The 21,097-nt window shown below is 37.7% G+C and overlaps 1 pseudogene; it reads right to left on the reverse strand.

The window, feature by feature from the left end:
• Positions 1–21,097, reverse strand: part of LOC107589935 (double-stranded RNA-binding protein Staufen homolog 2-like) — a 138,273-nt pseudogene that overhangs the window by 81,966 nt on the left and 35,210 nt on the right.

Genomic DNA, 21,097 nt, shown 5'->3' on the forward strand with positions numbered 1-21,097 from the left:
ACATATATATATATATATATATATATATATATATATATATATATATATATATGTGTGTGTGTGTGTATGTATGTATATACATATATATATATATATACAGTATATATACATGCATAAAATCCTGAAAAAAATGCATCATGTTTGCACAAAAATATTAACCAGTACAACCGTTTTCAATACTGATAATAATAAGATATGATTCTTAAGCACTAAATCAGCATATTAGAATAATTTCTGAAGGATCATGTGACAAGACTGGAGTAATGGCTGCTGAGAATTCAGCTTTGTCATTAGAGGAATAAATTACATTTAAAATATATTCAAATAGAAAACTTATTTTAAATTGTAATAATATTACTTTATTTTTGAACTCAAGAAAAAAATAATTGTTGGTACAGTACAGTAGCTTGGTACAGTAGCTTTTGGAATTTACATAAGGACGAAAACATAGCCTTTATTTTGCCAATTTCTTTTGATGCTGATAGTAACACAGAAATTACAGAGTTTACATTTAGACTGTCCAAAATACATCCCATAATAATGCATAGAATTCGATATCGCTATAATATTCCAGTAACAGCCACCACTCTGGCACTCCTTTTTGATCTGCTCCTAAAACAACCCACCTTTAATACGGTCCTAGGCCGCTTCTTGTAATGCACTTTGGGTTTCTCCACAACAGGAAGCACTGGCAGTTTCTTCAGTTCCTGCAGGATGGAGAGGGCCGCTCTCTTTTTAGAGAGTTTCTTACTATTCCCCTCACCCTCGGCTGAGAACTCCCCTACCATCACACGTGTGAGGAAACTCTTCATGTGCGGGGGTCCACTTTCCTTCAGCACCTGAGGGGCATGTAATGAACACGTTACACAAGAGAACACACATGCATGCAGAAGTGGGAACAGCAGTCATTCCAGTCACGCTCCCTTTCTCTCTGCCCCTTAGGCCATGTCTGCTGCACACTCTCTTCTTTCTCGACGACGGAAATGGGAATACTGCTAATTAGACTCACTACACTCGAACTGTCCGGTTTAACAGGATCAATAACTCGTATGGGGAGAGAGACCACTGGAACTTGGGAAACTGCACCTGGATATTAAACACACCACACACACTCAGTATGAATATATGAATACAAATATACATGAATATGCATATGCATAAATGAGAAGCACAGATCACACATATTAATGCAGTGTTTTAAGCTTGTTTTGAATAGCTGCTTTTCTTTGTGCAAGACAAAAACTTTTTATTTTATTTAATATCAAAATAGTGTTATTGATCTTAATTTAGTAACACTTTAAGTTTAGGGACTAATTCTCACTATTAACTAGTTGCTTATTAGCATGCATATAATTAGCATATTGGCTATTTGTAAGCACTTATAAAGCACATATTAATGTCCTAGTTTATATAGATATATATATAGATATATATAGATATATATAGATAATCTAAAGTTAAATAAAAATATTAAACAAACAAAGACTAATAAAAATGACAAAATAATAAAATAAAATGACAAATTAGAACTGAAAATATAAAAATGTACATTCAAAATATTAATAAATACTATAGTAGTATATAAATTTAAATTATATATATATTCTTTTTTATGGCTGACCAATCAGAGGTGATTTTGTTCACAATCATTTAAACCGACTGTTCATCCTCTATTCTTCTATTACTATCCATTTCTCACTGTCGTGAGAAACGATATTTAATGTAATGCACATGTAATCGTATTTACTTCCTGTGACATCACCAAGATGGTCAACAGAACAGGTGAGCTGCTCTGAGCTCTTTAAGAGCAACACTGGGGGGATTGAGTTTCACACAGACGCATATACACAGCTGAGGGTGGGCCTCTATGTGCTCAGTCAGAACTGAAAGTTATCCGTCTCCAGAGACTCCCTCCTCACATCCTCTCTTCACACACATGACCATTCTGGCATTCATACAAACATGTGACACTCCAGAGAAATAGGCTCAACTGAGAGACACCATATCCCCATACAAAACTAATCCGATTCAAATACAGTGTCAAACTTCAATAAGTTTCATGGCTTGCATAAATGAAGCCTGGAGGCCCATGTCATTTCAAACATGCAATACTTTATAAAGGTAGATCATCCAAATATCCACCATTGGTTGTTGTTCCAAACTTGCAAGCCATGCAACACAAGAAGAGAAATTTTCTGACTGTTCCTACAGCTTTTCTAAACAACAAAATGGATGAAGTGCTTGAAAATGGGTGGAAAATAGGTCCCACTTTATATTAGGTGGCCTTAACTACTATGTAATTACATTTAAATTAATCATTTGATACAATGCACTTATTGTGCACATACATCAACCCAACTTTGGGTCAAATATGAACTAACCCAATTTTTGGGTTAAAATATTTAATAAAAAAATTTAACCCAACAGTTGGGTTAGTCCATATTTGACCCAAAGTTGGGTTGAAAAAACCCAGCATTTTTTAGAGTGTACCCATACCATCAAACCTTACCTGTATCCCATATCAATAGCAGTAGAAGTGTTTTGAAATGCAGTATGAACACAAAGTACATTGTACATTTTTTGATGTAAGTACATAGCAGATAAGGCCACCCAATAAAAAGTGTGACCAAAAAGAGAAAAAGTACCAAAGTGGTCCATATGACTCATTATTCCAAGTCTTCTGAAGTCACATGATAACTGAACAGACAGATAAAAGGCAAAAGTCAAAATAAAAATATAGTATATATAACTGAACAGTATATATAACTGAAAATCAACAATAGAATAGAGGTGAACAGTCTGCAAAAAACAGTGACACGGAAATGTAGTTTGAAAATTGCTTTCGAAAACTATAAATATGGGCTGTTTACAGTACTTTTCTGGTGCTTTTTGATCTTCCTATTCACTGTCACCCTTACTGTTTCACAGAGGAAAGAAAATCATCCGGGTTTGAAACAACATGAGGGTGAGTAAATAATGACAGAAATGTCATTTCTGAGAGAACTCTCTTTAAAGCTCAAGACAGTTGATATGAATGATTGGAAGCGTAGACAAACATCATTAATCTTCATCTGTAAGCTCCAGATCCTCAACAATCTGGGCTTTCATCTGAAGATGGCGAAGAACTGAGGATCACAAGAGAGCTCTGTGCATTTCCCGCACACTTGACAGAGCGGCATAACCCAATATTTACTAGGCCTTGATGTGGAATGCATTTGATCATCACACTTAGATGTTACATAAGAATTGAGAGAATTCCTCTGGGTGAGCATCACTCCATAATGAAGTGACGAAATTCTGCAATACTTCCCTCTTGGAAATACCAGCATGTCTTTTCAGCTCTCTTGCGAGGATGAGGTGTGGGGAGGAAGGAAAAGGGCTTAAAGCTGCGAGTCCGTCATTCAGGGAACTCCCACACGGTCTATTCAATGGGCCGAGAGTGGAGATTTAGCCTGGTTACTCACAGTCACTGATTATACAACTAACTTAAATCAGCTATAAAGTCGGACAAGAAATTCCCAGAGAAAGAGAGACCAAAACTCCAACGAGATGTCAACTTTTCTGCAATTCTCCTTGATGAGAAATATCTCAGACACAGAGACTCAAATAACTTGAAAAGGGAACTTTTTAATATACATTAAAGTCCCAAAATGAGGCATAAAAATATTTAGAAAAAAATTTACCCATACAATGAAAGTCAATGGGGTACAACATTTTGGACCCCATTGACTTCATTATATGGACAAAAATTGTTGAAAAATCTTGTTGAAAGTATCTTTGTGCAGAGATACTGGAGAAGTCAAACAGGTTTCGAATAATACAAGGGTGTGTAAAAGAGTACAGAATGTAAATTTTTTGGTGAACTATCCCTTTATATCTTATTTTGCGCAATTTTTTACGAATATGAGTAGCTGGTGAGGACAAGCTGCGGTAACTTCACCAACTACACCACCAACAAGTCAAAACGGGCCTAGTAACTCTCGAGCTGGCCTCCTGACACTGTTTCCATGTTTTGATCTTCCTATTCACTGTCACCCTTACTGTTTCACAGAGGAAAGAAAATCATCCGGGTTTGAAACAACATGAGGGTGAGTAAATAATGACAGAAATGTCATTTCTGAGAGAACTCTCTTTAAAGCTCAAGACAGTTGATATGAATGATTGGAAGCGTAGACAAACATCATTAATCTTCATCTGTAAGCTCCAGATCCTCAACAATCTGGGCTTTCATCTGAAGATGGCGAAGAACTGAGGATCACAAGAGAGCTCTGTGCATTTCCCGCACACTTGACAGAGCGGCATAACCCAATATTTACTAGGCCTTGATGTGGAATGCATTTGATCATCACACTTAGATGTTACATAAGAATTGAGAGAATTCCTCTGGGTGAGCATCACTCCATAATGAAGTGACGAAATTCTGCAATACTTCCCTCTTGGAAATACCAGCATGTCTTTTCAGCTCTCTTGCGAGGATGAGGTGTGGGGAGGAAGGAAAAGGGCTTAAAGCTGCGAGTCCGTCATTCAGGGAACTCCCACACGGTCTATTCAATGGGCCGAGAGTGGAGATTTAGCCTGGTTACTCACAGTCACTGATTATACAACTAACTTAAATCAGCTATAAAGTCGGACAAGAAATTCCCAGAGAAAGAGAGACCAAAACTCCAACGAGATGTCAACTTTTCTGCAATTCTCCTTGATGAGAAATATCTCAGACACAGAGACTCAAATAACTTGAAAAGGGAACTTTTTAATATACATTACTGAGTCCCAAAATGAGGCATAAAGATATTTAGAAAAAAATTTACCCATACAATGAAAGTCAATGGGGTACAACATTTTGGACCCCATTGACTTCATTATATGGACAAAAATTGTTGAAAAATCTTGTTGAAAGTATCTTTGTGCAGAGATACTGGAGAAGTCAAACAGGTTTCGAATAATACAAGGGTGTGTAAAAGAGTACAGAATGTAAATTTTTTGGTGAACTATCCCTTTATATCTTATTTTGCGCAATTTTTTACGAATATGAGTAGCTGGTGAGGACAAGCTGCGGTAACTTCACCAACTACACCACCAACAAGTCAAAACGGGCCTAGTAACTCTCGAGCTGGCCTCCTGACACTGTTTCCATGGCAGCTGTAAAACACTGAGGTAGGTGGGCGGCAGTTCCAGCCGGTGAATGAGCCTCATCGGGTGAACGAGGACTGTGAGGAGGTCTTGGCACCGGGGCCCGACTACCTTCGTGGCGGCAGACGAGGTTGTGTTGTCTACAACAAATGATATGGCATCCTCAGGCAGTGATGGGGTTTCAGCAAGTGTTTGATTCTTGTGTCTGATGGTGGCCAGTTCCTCTGTCTCGCATGGCTGGCAACGGAGAAAATAACTTGAAAAGGGAACTTTTTAATATACATTACTGAGTCCCAAAATGAGGCATAAAGATATTTAGAAAAAAATTTACCCATACAATGAAAGTCAATGGGGTACAACATTTTGGGAAACGGTGATATATCTTACTGTGATTACAGAACCACAAAGACAGCAATTTAATTTAATAAACATGGGCACTGCATGTTTCAGAGCAAAGCACCGCACTGTGTTTATTTACACGCAAGCTGCTCATGATCTAGTGTTTTTAGTGTCTCAGAGCAGCTCAGTTTACAGTAAATGCTGCTTCACACAAACTTCTTTTTTACACAGTGAAATGAAACGGTAATATTTCTTTATTTAATTTTTATTAAGTAATAATAATCATTATGATTAATAATAATGATGATGATGAGGATGATTATTATTAATATTATTATAGTCTAGAGTTGTAATGGTTAAATTACTCACAGTTTGGTTTGTTTCACAGTTTTTAGGGTCACGGTTTCTGTACGTGCTATGTTCAGGGAAAAGGACCATGCTGTCACATAAAAATAAAGAAAATAAGACCAAATAATCTAAAAACAAGCAACAGCACAAATAAATACAAAAGAGCAAATATACAAATAAAATAAACTGTGCTTTTCAGGTTTTCTTTAGGTATAGGTCTAACATTAATTTTTTAGGTACAGAAATTGAATCAGTATTCAAATGTAAAATAACATTGCATATTTGACTGAATAAATTAAAGATTAATCCTTATTAAAATTACAAAAACTATTCAATCAAGAGCGATTTCTATGTCTTTTGTTGTTTGATTAAAAAAAAAGTGCTGTCACTTTAAGACAATGCACAGATCCAGTACATTGATACTGTATGTTCAACTGACTCACCAAGATGTTGACATAGTTTTTGTGTGAATTTGTCCATTCAAGTACAAGACTTGAAAGAGAACTCAATATTTGCATGCTGTCTGAGACCTGAACACGGGGTTTGTGTGCTTCGGATGAGCGCACATGCAAATCTTCTCACTGCGCATGCATTCTCATTCATGTTTTCTGGCTCTTGAATGTTTAAAATGGCAAGGCTTAAATGAGTTTAGTTTAAATACAGATAGCAACGTGTGCTATTCAGGTCTCACCTGCGCGCACGCGCTATCGACGCTGATGCAGCACTTTAATGAAGTGCTGATTTTGAATGGTGTCCAAATCCGCCTCCTCCGCACAATAAACACTTTAAAGCAATTACAATTACCAGATTTAACAGATGCTGGCAGAGCTTGACCAAGAACAGGCGTTTAATATAATCACTTTCCCACTTTATCCTCTTTATTTGAAGCTAGTAATTTTCAATTGATCGAATGAACGGATATCTAAATATATTCTGCTCGATGTTGATTAAATTAGAATGAACACTTGAACGTTAGGGGGAAAACATTACAGTTAAAGAGAGACTCTTGCTCTATTCCAAAACCCATTGAAACAACTATTAAGTTTCATCATACATTTTTTTGGATGTCTACGGCAGCAACACATGCATAATACACTGCAAAGGCAATCCCAGAATGCACTGTGATAAGTTTCAGTCGAACAAAAACAACTCAAGATGGAGAACGAGCCCAGATAAATATTTTATTCATTATCAAACTGTATAGATGCAAATTTCTGTATAAAAAAGGACTATTATTTGTGTGTGCACTGTATTTCTATGCTTATAGTATAGCATTTAGCTTAGCAACATGCTAATATCAAAATCTACTTGAATTCATTGCAAGCCCAAACTTCTGTGTGCTTAAAATCAGGATGCTATACGTTTGAAGTTCCTGCATATACGCAATAAGAAAGCTTTCTTAGAAGTCAGCTGCCTATGTCGGCAGCTCATTTAGGAACAGTTACATTTAGCCTAATTGGTTTTGAACTAACAACAGCACTTTAGGGTTATATTGTGCTGTCGAGCTGAGAAAAAAGCGTAAAGTGTCGAAAGCATACAACTGGTTAGGAGTACAAAGAAAATATTTAATAAGGAGTATAGGGTCACTAGAACTGTAAATAACTGTGCAATGAAAACTATTGTTGAACTAACCTTATTTACAGTGGTGGGCCGTCAGGGCCAGCCAAGCCTTCTCTGCTGGCCTAAACACTATCAGAATCACTGATTTAGTTTAAATGGGTCATATATATGATGCGATTTCAATTTTTCCTTTCTCTTTGGAGTGTTACAAGCTCTTGGTGCATAAAGAAGATCTGTAAAGTTGCAAAGACTAAAGTCTCAAATCCAAAGAGATATTCTTTATAAAAGTTCAGAGTCAGCCACGCCTACCTAAAACGGCTTGTTCTGACACGCCCCCACATATCTACCTCACTATGTGGGAAGATTTGCATAACGCCGCCCAAATGTTCACGCAAAGAAAGAAGGCGTAACTTTTATTCTCGCTGTAGTATCGTTGACGCAGCCATGTCATGAGGATGCTGTGTGCTTCGTTGTGAAAGCGAAACTACTTTGTTTGGTCTTCCAAAAGAGGATGATATCCACTTCGTCATGCCTAGAGCTTATCTGTGCTGGTCGCTGAGGGAATACATCAACTTTCACCATGGACAAAGCGGAGTCCAGCCTGGTGTCTATCACATGTGGATCTGTGTAAATCATTTTATTAAAACTTAGTAAAACTTTTATTACTGTTTCTCAGGTTTAGATTTTCAGTGCATTTTGAAAACATATTTGCCTACTATATTTAGTAAATCTAAAAACAGTAGTCCTAATGACTGCGAAAAACAACCACACATCTCCTCGGCACCGGCTCTGTGAAAGACTCGTGAAGATGAAAAACCACTAGAGTATGGTAGGTTAATATTCGTTTTTGACTCTTTTATTGCTTGATGCGTTGTATGCTGATGTTATTTATCAGGTTTAAGTTTCCGTAAGAATATCTGAGTTTCCCGAGTGGAGCTGTATTAACCGGTCTTTTCCTCCGGCTGCAGCGCCGCTGGCAGAGGCAGACCAGCGGGGAGATGAGAGTCACAGAGGTACGTTACAACACATCTATACACTTTTCTTCATCGTCTTGTATGAATTATTTTAATGTTACTTGCTCACTTTCCTAGTAAAGCTGTGCTAACCAGTATTTTCCTCCCTCAGTGCACTGGCAGACCGGCGGGGAGACTTGTGAAGACGAAATAAAGCAGTACTTATTTATCAGTGTTACATTCCTTTACAATCTCAATTAAAGTAGCTTAGTTTACCTCAAAGTTAACAGCCAGGTTCCTTTTAAGAGCGATCTCGTAGATCAGGCTGATCTCAGATTTGCTGGCATCGCTGTTCTCCTCCGTTTCTTTCTTCTCCTCTGAACACTGAAAGAGTTCAACACAAAACAGTATTGAAAACAGTCAATACCTACAGTATTACAAAAAACTGTTACATTTTATCCAGCATATTGACCTTTTTGACATAAAAAGACATGCTGAAACAACATTATTCCCCTAACAGAGGTGTCCAAAACAATATATGACTTATTCAAAGATTCAAAATTGCGAGCTCGAAGTATGCATAGCAGCATAAATAAATGATGCATAAATTATAACATTTTTCTGTTTAATGGCTTTATTTATTTCTGTCCAATCACAGCCATTTTTTAAGGTTTATTGATTAAATATGTAAACTAAAATTTAAATTAAACAAAAATAACTTTTTATATGTAAAAAATACTAAATATTTTGAATATTTTTATGTAATCATTTGTTTCACAAGAAATCTGTAGTTGCTTTGATAATAATGTACTGATTGAGCAGGGACATTTTGCATTAGTGAATAAAAATGGCCATTTTTTTAAGGTTTATTGATTAAATATGTAAACTAAAATTAAAATTAAACATAAAAATAACTTTTTATATGTAAAAAATACTAAATATTTTGAATATTTTTATGTAATAATTTGTTTGACAAGAAATCTGTAGTTGCTTTGATAATAATGTACTGATTGAGCAGGGACATTTTGCATTAGTGAATAAAAATGGCTTAACGTACAATACTTTAACAATTATTATTATACATTTTTTGCAAGAACTAACAAATCTCAATGCATAATGGTGCCTTAATTTGATTACCTCCTCTCAACAATCCCTTTATTACAGTACAAAAATTTCTGTTGCTGACTTCAAATCAGCCCCAAACCTACATTTTACCCACTAACAAAATGAGAACCTGCCAAGAAGATGTTAAACGGATAGTTCATCCAAAAATGAAAATTCTGTTATTAATTCCTCACCCTCACGTCGTTCCAAACACATAAGACCTTCGTTCATCTTCAGAACACAAGTTAAGATATTTTTGATGAAATCCAAGAGCTTTCTGACCCTGCATAGACAGCGACATTAAAAGGCAGACAAAAACTTTTTGCGCACAAAGTATTCTCGTAGCTTCATAAAAATTATGGTTGAACCACTGATGTCACATGGACTACACTCTTAAAAATAAAGGTGCTTCACGATGCCATAGAAGAACCTTTTTGTCTAAATGGTTCCATAAAGAACCTTTAACATCTGTAGAACCTTTCTGTTTCTCAAAAGGTTCTTTGTGGCGAAAGAAGGTTCTTCAGATTATAAAAAGGTAAGAAAGAGATGGTTTTAGTCATGCTTTGACTAAATGGTTCTTTGTGGAACCAAAAAGGGTTCTTCTATGGCATCGCTTGAAGAACCTTTTGAAGCACCTTTATTTTTAAGAGTGTATTTGAACAATGTCCTTACTACCTTTCTGGTCCTTGAACGTGGTAGTTGCATTTCTGTCTATGGAGGGTCAGAAAGCTCTAGGATTTCATCAAAAATATCTTAATTTGTGTTCTGAAAATGAACAGTGAAGGTCTTACGGGTTTGTAACGACATGAGGGTGACCTTTTTGGGTGAACTATCCCTTTAAGAACAGGCTGTATGATCTCAAAGCTGATGGTGGGTCTGCTTCAACGCATGACTGCGGTTTCTCATGTACCTCCACTGAAAAGAGATGCTTCTGGTTTTGTTGAACAGTTGAGATTCTGAAGAAAGTGGCTTGGTTTTGTAAGAAGAAAAAGCTTTCAAACTGATCCAAGAGCAGTTCCCTTATTTCCGATTCATATCTTATCAACTATAAAAGGAACTGCAATAGAACTCTCACACAAGTTCCAAAGGGTGACTTTTAATATGATCCCTGCAGCATATTATCTTGGTCACCTCCATTACACTACTGACATTTCTTTTCAGAATGAAGAGTGTGTTCTCATGCAGCACATGAACAGGAGTGCGTGATCTAAGAGCGCTCGATCAAAACATTCAATACAGCATCCTCAGTGTCGTCCTTATAGTGATCACACGGCATGATGTCATTGTGCGTTTCCTTCAAACGCCTGTAAATGATGTCTGGGATGGAGAGCCGTCAGGTGGTCTGGAGAGTGTGAGACTTTGTGTGACAGACTGTGAAGGCTTGCTTGTGTGCCCTTCTTAAACTGAACTGACAGGTCACAAGCTAAATTTGATATTGTCATGTGTTGTACTGATCAAAAAGCACAGAGATTTGGCTAAAATATCAGCAAACTAACTCCGTTTTGGAGGCACAAAAGAATTTTCAAAAGAAGAAGCATTTCGAGCATGCTGCTCTTCCTCAGACTGCAAATGCATCCAGACGTACCTCAAATACAGCGACCCCACACTTTCTAACTAATGATTTCCTATGACTTTTCCAGTTGTTTGAGATGACTGGAAAGGGATTTTTAAAAAAAAGAAAAATCAATATCACACTCACAAAAGAGTAACTACTAGCTGAAATAGTACTTTTCTGGCTAGTAGAAAAGTAGAAAGATGTATATTGACTACAGAAATTTCCTTGACTTTTATTTTTAATGTTATTTTTGCCATTATTTTTCCATGCCTTTCGACATTTTCTAGTATTGTTTGAACCTGGAAAACAGCCGTTGTCCCATTATTTATACAGTGTCAGGATAAAAAAAGTAAAAAAAAAAGCGACTGCAAAGCAACTTTACAGAAAATTAAGTTTCTACAATATTTAGTAGGGGTGCTCCGATTGATCGGCCGATAATCACGTTGGGATGACTGGTTGGCGGTCTCTAAAAAGGCCGATCTCAAAAAAACGATCTCAAGCTGATGATGCTGCCGTGAGAGGTTTGGAACGACATGCAGCGGCACCGTCTCGGTCTCTGTCCGACGCCGGTTAATTAATTATAATGCTGAAGGTAAGATACTCACCTTCATATTTCTTCATTAAATAAGGTATAAAGTCATTTGAAAACCTTGTGTGAGACGTAATTTCACAAACAGCATGATACGCAAATACTCTCTCAAAATACACAAATGTCTTCAAATCACCACATAGCATCTGTCTATAAGCGAGCTGCATGCTGCACAGTTGACACAGGAATTGTCACTTGCACAATCGAGGCAGTGTCACATCGTCACTAAAGTTTATAAATTGCATTACTTTTTAAATTCTTGCCAGTGTTTAACCATTCAGTGCTCACGCGCTCTCCTGGAGACCGTGCGCTCATCCACACTCGCAGCGCACACACATAATGCCAGGTTCACATTAATCTGTTTGCAGTGCGAATGTGGTGCATATTTTTTCCGCACTCATGTTAACAGATTAATAAAGCGTTCACACTGCACATGGTTGCTGTTCGGCAGTGCGTCCCAGTAGCGGTGCGTCTGCAGCAGTGCAGATCGTTTCCGCACAGAGTCTATTTTTGCTGCGCTGCAAGCGCTGAATTAAAGTAACAGCACATTTTTTGCAGTAAATATGAACATGGATTGACACGAAAATTTAGTAATTACACCATAAATGCATATTATTAAAGTCTACTGTGTTTCAGTCAACATATGGCTTTTAGATAGGTTTAAAGGGAAAGAGCACTTTTAGATAAACAAGGCAATAATAGATGGCACTCGTGGAGGTAGGAAAACAAAGTTCTTCATGAACTGCAGGATTGCTTGTAATAAAGATTTAAATGCAAAAGGAAAGGCAGTAGAGCTAACTATTTCTGTCAATGGTTAGTTTGTGATAAAGTAAGAAAAGTAGTTTAAATGTTTTGCCACTTGCTTGGGCAACTTAATATATAAATCTAGAAGTAAATGCAAAAGTAAAAAGCATTGAATAATGTGTTGTTTATATTTATTGTGTTAAAACATGTATGTAAAAGATTGTATTACTGTACTGTGTAAAAAAAGAATTGCAATGCTGAAAAAGCATTTTCAGTGACAATGTTTAGATTTGAAATCAAAATAATGGATAAATGTTGCGTTTGTGGTAAACCACAGATCAGTAGCGGACTCCTGTGTGAAAGCATAGTCCGTGCTGCTTCCACTCTCACAAGAGTCACCTAAGAGGGGAAATCCTCCTCTCCTGTGATCGGTGATCGGCCTCAAATATCCTGATCGGAGCACCCCTAATATTTAGTAGTAGCTTATCAGTGGTGACTGTTAGTTAATGTACATATGGCAGAAATGTACAGAAAAAATAAATTAAAGACGTAATCAAATAGACGATGAACACTATTAACAGCAATTATTATATGATGCAATCAAACTTATAGTAAAATTTGGTTGTTCTGTATGTTGTTTCAGTGTTGGCATCATCTGAGGTCCTCTGAGGGGCATACAAATGTATACATGCATGTATGTATGTACAAATAAGTAAATAAAAAACACAACTAATAACATTTTTTCAAAATCATATTATATTTACTTTGTATTATTAGTTAATAATATATAATAAACTGGGATCTAGCTGATATATTAATAGTAAAAATATATTACAATATTAGTTTCAGTTGTCAAAAGTCTCAAAATAATTTAAATAAATTAATAATAAAAAATAAGCTATATAACTGCAAAGAGTTGAATAGTTTTAGACTAACATTAAAAAGGAAAATATATATACATATAAATAACTAATAGCACTTTTATATTATTCAATTTTTGTTGTTGATGTGATTATTGTCACGATACGCTGCCAGAAGGAACGAAGGAGCCGTGGATAAACGAAACTCATTTATTAAATTAAACACGCAGGGTAAATCCACACTTGGGAGGGAAGGAAGACACACACACGTACACAACTGGTAGACCCGACAAAGGAAGAACACACAGACTGAAACTAAATACATGACTTAACGAGGGAATTGGGAGGAACACAGGTGAACAGAATGACTAATTAGACAGGGGAGAAACTGGGTCACAGAGCACATGGGGAGGGAAAACACAACAAAAGACAGTCCAGAGGCGTGACATTACTCCCCCCTCCTGGAAGGCACATCCCACGCCGTAACATCAACAGAAGGAGGGACGGGTGGGAACTTGGGAGGAGCCTCAGATGGACGGACACCCAGGAAGGGGCCGGCAGACAGAGACCAGGGAGGTGATGAAGGAGGGAGGAGCCAGTGAGGAAACAGGAGGAGCCAGGGCGGATCGGAAGGAGGGAGGAGCCAGGGAGATGACAGGAGGGACTTGGAGCATGCAGTGCCAGGTGGGACCCAGGACACAGCCATAATGTCGACCCACGGTGGAGTCGACAGAGGGAGGAGCCATGGTAGAGGAAGGGTTGACGACTCCAGGGGGCCGATCAATGGCGGAGGAGCAGATGGTGGAGGAGCCTGAGGTGGAGACAGAGAGCCGATGAACCAGGGCGATGGGGAGGATCCGGAGGGCCAAGGTGGAGCAGATGGTGCCGGAGCGACAGAGGACTGAGGAGGAGCCGGAGGGATGGAGGAGCCTGACAGAACCAGAGGGACGAGGCGCAGCTGGAGAAGTGGAGTCACGAGGCGACGGATGGTCGACGACAGACCAAGGCTGAGCCGGAGGGACGAGGGAGACCGGTGGAGCCAGTTGACTGATGGGCCACGGCGGAGAGGAGGGAGCTAGGAGCCATGGTGGAGCCGCTGGGTTGACGGACCAAGGCGAAGTCCGGGGCTTAGAGGCTGGAGGCGGAGTCAAGGGATACTTTAGCCATGGCGACGCTGGAGGATGGCAGTCCCGTGGAGCTCGCACCGTGCTGATAGTGGGCTGAGGGCAAGCAGAGGGGCTGCCAGACGACAGTGGAGGAGGAGGCAGGAACGGGTGGGAGGGCGGGCATTTGTGAGCCTCCGGGCTTTCAGGACTAAACTCAGGAACGGGAGCCCTCTCTGGGCTGGACATGGAAACAGGAGACCTCACTAGGTTGGACTTGGGAACCGGAGCCCTCTCTGGGCAGGACATGGAAACCGCAGCCCTCTCTGGGCTGGACGTTGGAATGGGAGTATAAAAAGCTCCGCAGCAGGAGGGAGGAAAGGGGCCAGATCAGCATCCCAGTCGATGAGGTCCCCTTCTATGACCTCTCCCTTGCAGTCCCAGATCCCTTATCAGCTCACCCTCAGCCACGGTGCAGGGGGTGGAGCTCCTCTCCACGCTCTCACTGTCCGCTGCTTTCTCCCTCGCGGCTGATGATCCGAGAGGCTCAGGCTCCATGGCGATCCTCAGCTCTGTTGCACTCCTTGGCGATGGCTCGTCGGTTGCGACGGGCTCTGGCTCTCCGTCAGCAGTGGGCTCTGGCTCTCCGTCAGCAGTGGGCTCTGGCTCTCCGTCAGCAGTGGGCTCGGGCTTGCGCTCCGCGTAGCGGCGAGATGGTGGGCTGGGATCTGGGTTTGGCTGTGCACTGGATCGGACTTAGACACTCTCCAGACACAGAATGATCGCTTCCCTCCAACTCAGTCCGGTGGTGTCTGGGAGGTCGATGGGGCGGTAGTAATTAGCTCTGATCCAGAACAACAAGTTCAGCGCAGCATCGTCGAACGCTGTAACCACGGCGAGCTGGCTGAACTCAACCGCATACTCCAACAGGGAAAGGTCTTTGCGGGCGAGGGCGGTGAACCTTTTGGCGAGAGGATCCATAAGGGAAACAACGGGGAAAACAGAAAACAAAACACTGGGAAAAAACGCTGAAAACAAACGGAGGGAAAAAAGTAAGGTTAACATGTTGGTTGGGTTTTCTGTCACGATAAACTAAACTGTCATTTATTAAATCCACACTTGGGAGGGAAGGAAGACACACGTACACAACTGGTAGACCTGCAAAGGAGGATCACACAGACTGGAACTAAATACATGACTTAACGAGGGAATTGGGAGGAACACAGGTGAACAGAATGACTAATTAGACAGGGGAGAAACTGGGTCACGGAGCACATGGGGAGGGAAAACACAACAAAGACAGTCCAGGGGCATGACAGTTATCAGCTTATAATGTATAATAAATAACGTGTAATAAATCTGGACCACAGGTGTAGAAATATAAAAAATATTACTTATGAAGAACCTCCTACAGCTAAATGGTCCTCATAAAAGTCGATCAATAAAACTGTTACTACAAAAAGATGTCTTTGCTAAACTTGCAAAACAGAAAGAATAGGGAAAAATGCCCCAAAAAAACTACAAGTATTTTAATTTAACACAGATTTGTTGATTTTGAATACACATGTGTTTTATGTATCGACAACATCTGAATCTATCGAGCTGAGCCTCAGGTTTTTTAGAATCTAAAATAAGAAGCCATTAGTGTCTGATAGAAAACAAATGTCTTACAAACATCATTTGGGCTCATCTGCTAAATAGAGTAAATTAAAAATCAACATTCTGATGAATTAATCATCCGCTTCTCTTTGAAAACCCCTCAAATCCGCCTTTCTGTCAGCACGTCTTCATCTGAGAGATTTCCTGCTTACAGTGTGCGGTCACTGAGCACCATTCCCATTACAACTGGTGAACGGAACCCGTTATACAGTCTTGAACGATACAGAGGAGCTTCCCGAGGTCTGTTTACTAACCATTCAGAGCTGTGCTTACTGTACATACCGCAATCTTGTTTATTCCCTCGACAACTCTGGCATGCGCTCGTTTGCCTGTTAGCACATGGTAAACAATTGGCTTTGTGAGTTTATGAGCGTGTTGAGGGGAAGGAAAACATGATGTACTTGACAATAAAAATCAGCTGAGCCACAAACACTGGCTCGCATTCACTAATAACGACGCAAGTGATATGGATCCAGGTCGCAACAGGTGTGTACATGCATACATTTGCTCTTATTCTCATTCTATTATAATGTTGATACATCTGTATCATTATAAATGAGGGAACAAGAACACACAGTTAGTAATTTAAAAAAGTAAAGATAGTAAAGATGAGGACTTCCAATACGGTCTCATATTCTGTATATGGATAAATATACCAAAAACAATTACTTAAATTTGAGCAATTATATGTAAAACGTTTTTTAAAAGCTCTTATATTCTTGTTATTTGATCAAAATTATAATAAAAAAACAACAATATTGTAAATTATTATTACAATTTAAAATAACTGTTTTCTATTTTAATATTTTTTAAATGTAATTTATTCCTGTGATGGCAAAGCTGTATTTTCAGCAGGCATTATTATAGTCTTTAGTGTCATATGATCCTTCAGAAATCATACTAATATGGTGATTTACTGCTCATGAAACGTTAAAAACAGTTGTGCCGTGTAATATCGTTGTGGAAACACAATCCATTCAGGATTCTTTAAAGAATAGACAGTTCAAAAGAACAGTATTTATTTGAAACAAAAATCTTTTGCAACAACATAAATACTAAATCATTAACATTCATTACTGTCACTTTTAACAGTGCAAGTGACCTTTTTTATGTGTGCATAAAAGTTTGCAACGCACATCAATTTGCTCTTATTCTCATTCTGATGTCATTAAATTTATATACTTCTATCAAGTACACATAGTTAGTGATTTGAAAAATAAAGCTAGTAAAGATGTGCGCACAAATACGTGTGAATGAAACCCATTGTGTCTATGTTTGTTTGTGTGAGCATGATACTCATCCTCGAGGTTTGAGATATGGTACAGGAGTGGGGAGACATGCAGACAAACAAGGTTTTGCCCTGAGGTGTGCACAGGTATGGTGTGTATCAATTTGTAAAGCAATACACGGAAGAAGCGTCTGACAAAGCCCTCATTATGGAGACAGAAGGGGGACAAGACTAAACAGGAGAGGCGCCACTGTGGTTTAAATAACCTTAGTCGATGCCAGGCATTTGGGGCACAATGTAATATGATTTCCGGTGGGAGAAATTAGTATTTTGAAGGATGGCCCGAAGCTACGTGCAAACACAGCTCTGGCAGAAACTAAAGCTCTGAGATGTTGTGAACATTGACAGATGATGAGGAAACAGGACAGTTCTGTCTTCTTAAATATCGTGACTTGGATCATCAGCCTGAATATCACTTTTACCTGACAACAGGTTATGAATATGCAGAATATGATAGGCTTTCAAGTTCATAAAATGAAAAACAGGAAACCGTCAGAGACCATTAGTGAAAATTTATTATTTTTTTATATAAATTCAATAATAAAATCCATTACAAATTAGAATGTGTATTTTGACAGATTATGTAAATATATTTAAATTGCATATTTTTTTTATAAATATTTCTTCTTCAGCTGCCTTTTTTTTTATATGATTCAAAATCTTAGTATTAAAACAAGAACTTTTAATATTGTCTCAGACTATGTACATGGAAAAATATACCAAAAACAATAAAAAATTAATTAATTAATTTAAAAAAACGAAGAATCTTGCAGATTTTTTATTTTTTTAAATACAACACACTGCTATTCAAAAGTTTGGGATCATTAAGATTTTTTTATGTTTTTGAAAGTCTCTTATGCTCCATTTATTTTAAGAATACAATAAAAAACATTCATATTGTGAAATATTATTACAATTTAAAACAGTTTTCTATTTTAATACATTTTTAACTGTAATTTATTCCTGTAATGGCAAATCTTAATATTTAGCAGTCATTACTCCAGTCTTCAGTGTCACATGACTCTTCAAAAACTACTCTAATAATTTATGTTTAAGAAATATTTCGTATTAATTATTAAAAATGTCGAAAAGTGCTGCTTAATATTTTTGTGGAAAACCTTTTTTTCATGATTTTTCAGGTTCAAAATAGCATTTATTCAAGTTCAAGTTCAAAACAACAGCATTTATTTGAAACAGAAATTCTTGTAACATTATAAATGTCTTTACTGTCACTTTTGATCATTTTTATGCATCCTTGCTCAATAAAAGTATTATGAAATCATGAAAATAATTTGATTGCATGGCTGTGTGTTCTGTTAGGTGGGACAGTTGTGAAGGTTACCTGAGGTGGTCTCTCTGGAATGGGTTCGTTCTTCAGGGCCTGAAGGGCTTTCATGGCCGCACTGTGTCGGGCAGCTTGGCGAGTCCGCCCCTCTCCGATAAACTCGTTGTTCCCCACTGTCAGCTGCACATAAAATACCTTAGGCACTGGGTAATGGTACCTAGGTTTGGGAGAGGGCCAAGAGACAGAGAAGGAAAGGTTGAGTGAAAGAGAAAAAGGCAGGTAAAAGGGAAAAAAAGCCCTTTGATTTATAAGAGGATTATCTTATCGAAACTTGGCAGTTTTATTACTGCACAAACTCTAGAATGGAAAGGAGTTGAATTGAACATGCCGACTGCTAATTGGAAGGAATGACGGGAAAAACATGACTTGTGATGGAAAGGAAGCAACAACATTTTTTGGGTTTTTCCATCCATACTATCGGGAATACAGCAATATTAAAAACCCCAGCTAATAGGATAAGCTAATAATTATCGTAACTATAATCCATGTAATTGCTGATAACCAATATATGGCACATATAACATTGTATTAAAATTCTATGAATAATAGATTCCATACTATGTCTATTTTGTAAATAAATAAAAAAAACACTAAAAAGTTCAATTAATTATTTTAAATTAAAAAAAGTGAAATTAGGCACCACAACATTATACTACTACTGAAAATGCTTCTAGTTTGTATGTTTTATTTAATAATTATACATTTTTATTTAACACATTTTCAGGTTTATCTAAAAATGCTTTAAATAAAAATCTGTTACAAATTCGAAAAGTGTCATTTTAAATTAACAATTTTTAATAAAACTATTTCTTCAACAGCTAACTTTTCTTATTTTTAAATAACTCAAAATACAATAAAATCATTTGTAGAGTTGTAAAAATTTATATTAAGTATGAAAAATTGACAATTCTTTTGAAATTTGCTAAAGATTACATGTAAGAGTGTTATTAAATTAGTGTTTTAATGATTTACTTTAATTGAGCATTTGATGACAGCAGAGGCAACTTAAATGTAAAAAAAAAAATTGTGCATTCACAATACTGGTCAACATATTTAATACTCAAAAAAAAAAAATTTTTAAGATGTAATGCAACAGTCATCTGAATGTGAAAGACTGTAGCTACAATGCTTTAAAGGATGTAAATCTAAACTGTTAGCATTCCAAGTAAAGTGCCGCTACTAAACAAATGTAAACTATAGATAAGCAAGTCAACCTCACTAACAGACTAGTTGGTTGTTGCACAGCTAGTTAAGTATCGAGACCTTAATACTCACGCAGCTATATCGTACATTATTATGTACCCCCTTCACTCCGCTGTCACAGAGCTCCAATGAAGTAAGTATCTAAAGACACAAAGGCTGATGGGAGTGGTATACAAAGCTTTAAAACAACTAGAGAAAAGACAGATTTATTTCTGAGGCGGAACCCGAACAATATTGGTAGAGTAATAAATGGTGAAATTAAAGGGCCCTTCTTCCATGGGGTCAATGACATAACAATGAGTTGGTGAAATAATGACTCCCATTGGCTCCAAGCGAAGGAGCTCGGAACAAAAGCGGCTTCACATATATCCAGCTTTCTTTATCTTAACTTTGGCTCATACATGCAGGGCTGTCAGGCCGCTGTTCAGTGGGCAGATTTAAGGGTCTGTTTGCACTCTAAGTCCTTTATGAGGAACGGTACCGACTGACCCAGCGTCAGCTCTCCCCCTTCCCTCGTCGAGGAGAACCCATTCACACTCCTCTGCAGCATCTGGGGACCTAACTGTGCTAAAAAGTAGCTGCTGCTTTCCAAAATCATCACGCTCTCACGGTTTTAGCTCTTATCAGCAATTGGGGAATTAAAAATACATCAATAGCAGTCATGAACAAGGTCAAAATGTGTTGGACTCTTAGAAATGCTTAGAATCAGATCCTGGAACTAAATGGTACATTTTGTTAAAGCCAACTGTTTGCAAACCCCTTTATTTCCGTAATTTGATGCATTTCCGAGTGAAGCAGGATATATAAGAGAAAAATGTAGGGCATGACTTGATTTTATCAATCAGAAATCACTCGAAAAAATACAGTAGGTAGGTACACTGAAAGAAATCTGTTATGCTAACCAAGGCTGCATTTATGTAATCAAAAATACAGTAACGTGCATTTTTATTTATTTTTTTCAATGTTTTAAAAAAGTAATTTATTCCTGTGATGGCAAAGCTGTATATTCAGCAGTCATTACACCAGTCTTCAGTGTCACACGATCCTTCAGAAATCATTATAATATGCTGATTTTGTGCTTAAGAAACATGTTATTTGATCATATTTATTCTTATAAATGCTGGAAAAATTGTGCCGATTAATATATTTTTTTCTGGACACTGTGCTCAATTTTTTCTGTATTTTTTTGATGAATAGAAATTTCAAAAGAACAGCATTTATTTAAAATGAAAATGTAACATTCTAAATGCCATTACTCTAACTTTTGATCAATTTAATACATCCTTGCAGATTAAAAAAGCCAAACTTTGCGTACAT

This window comes from Sinocyclocheilus grahami, unplaced genomic scaffold, assembly GCF_001515645.1.
Source record: "Sinocyclocheilus grahami isolate Dianchi unplaced genomic scaffold, SAMN03320097.WGS_v1.1 scaffold122.1, whole genome shotgun sequence".
In the NCBI taxonomy this organism is placed as follows: Eukaryota; Metazoa; Chordata; class Actinopteri; order Cypriniformes; family Cyprinidae; genus Sinocyclocheilus; species Sinocyclocheilus grahami.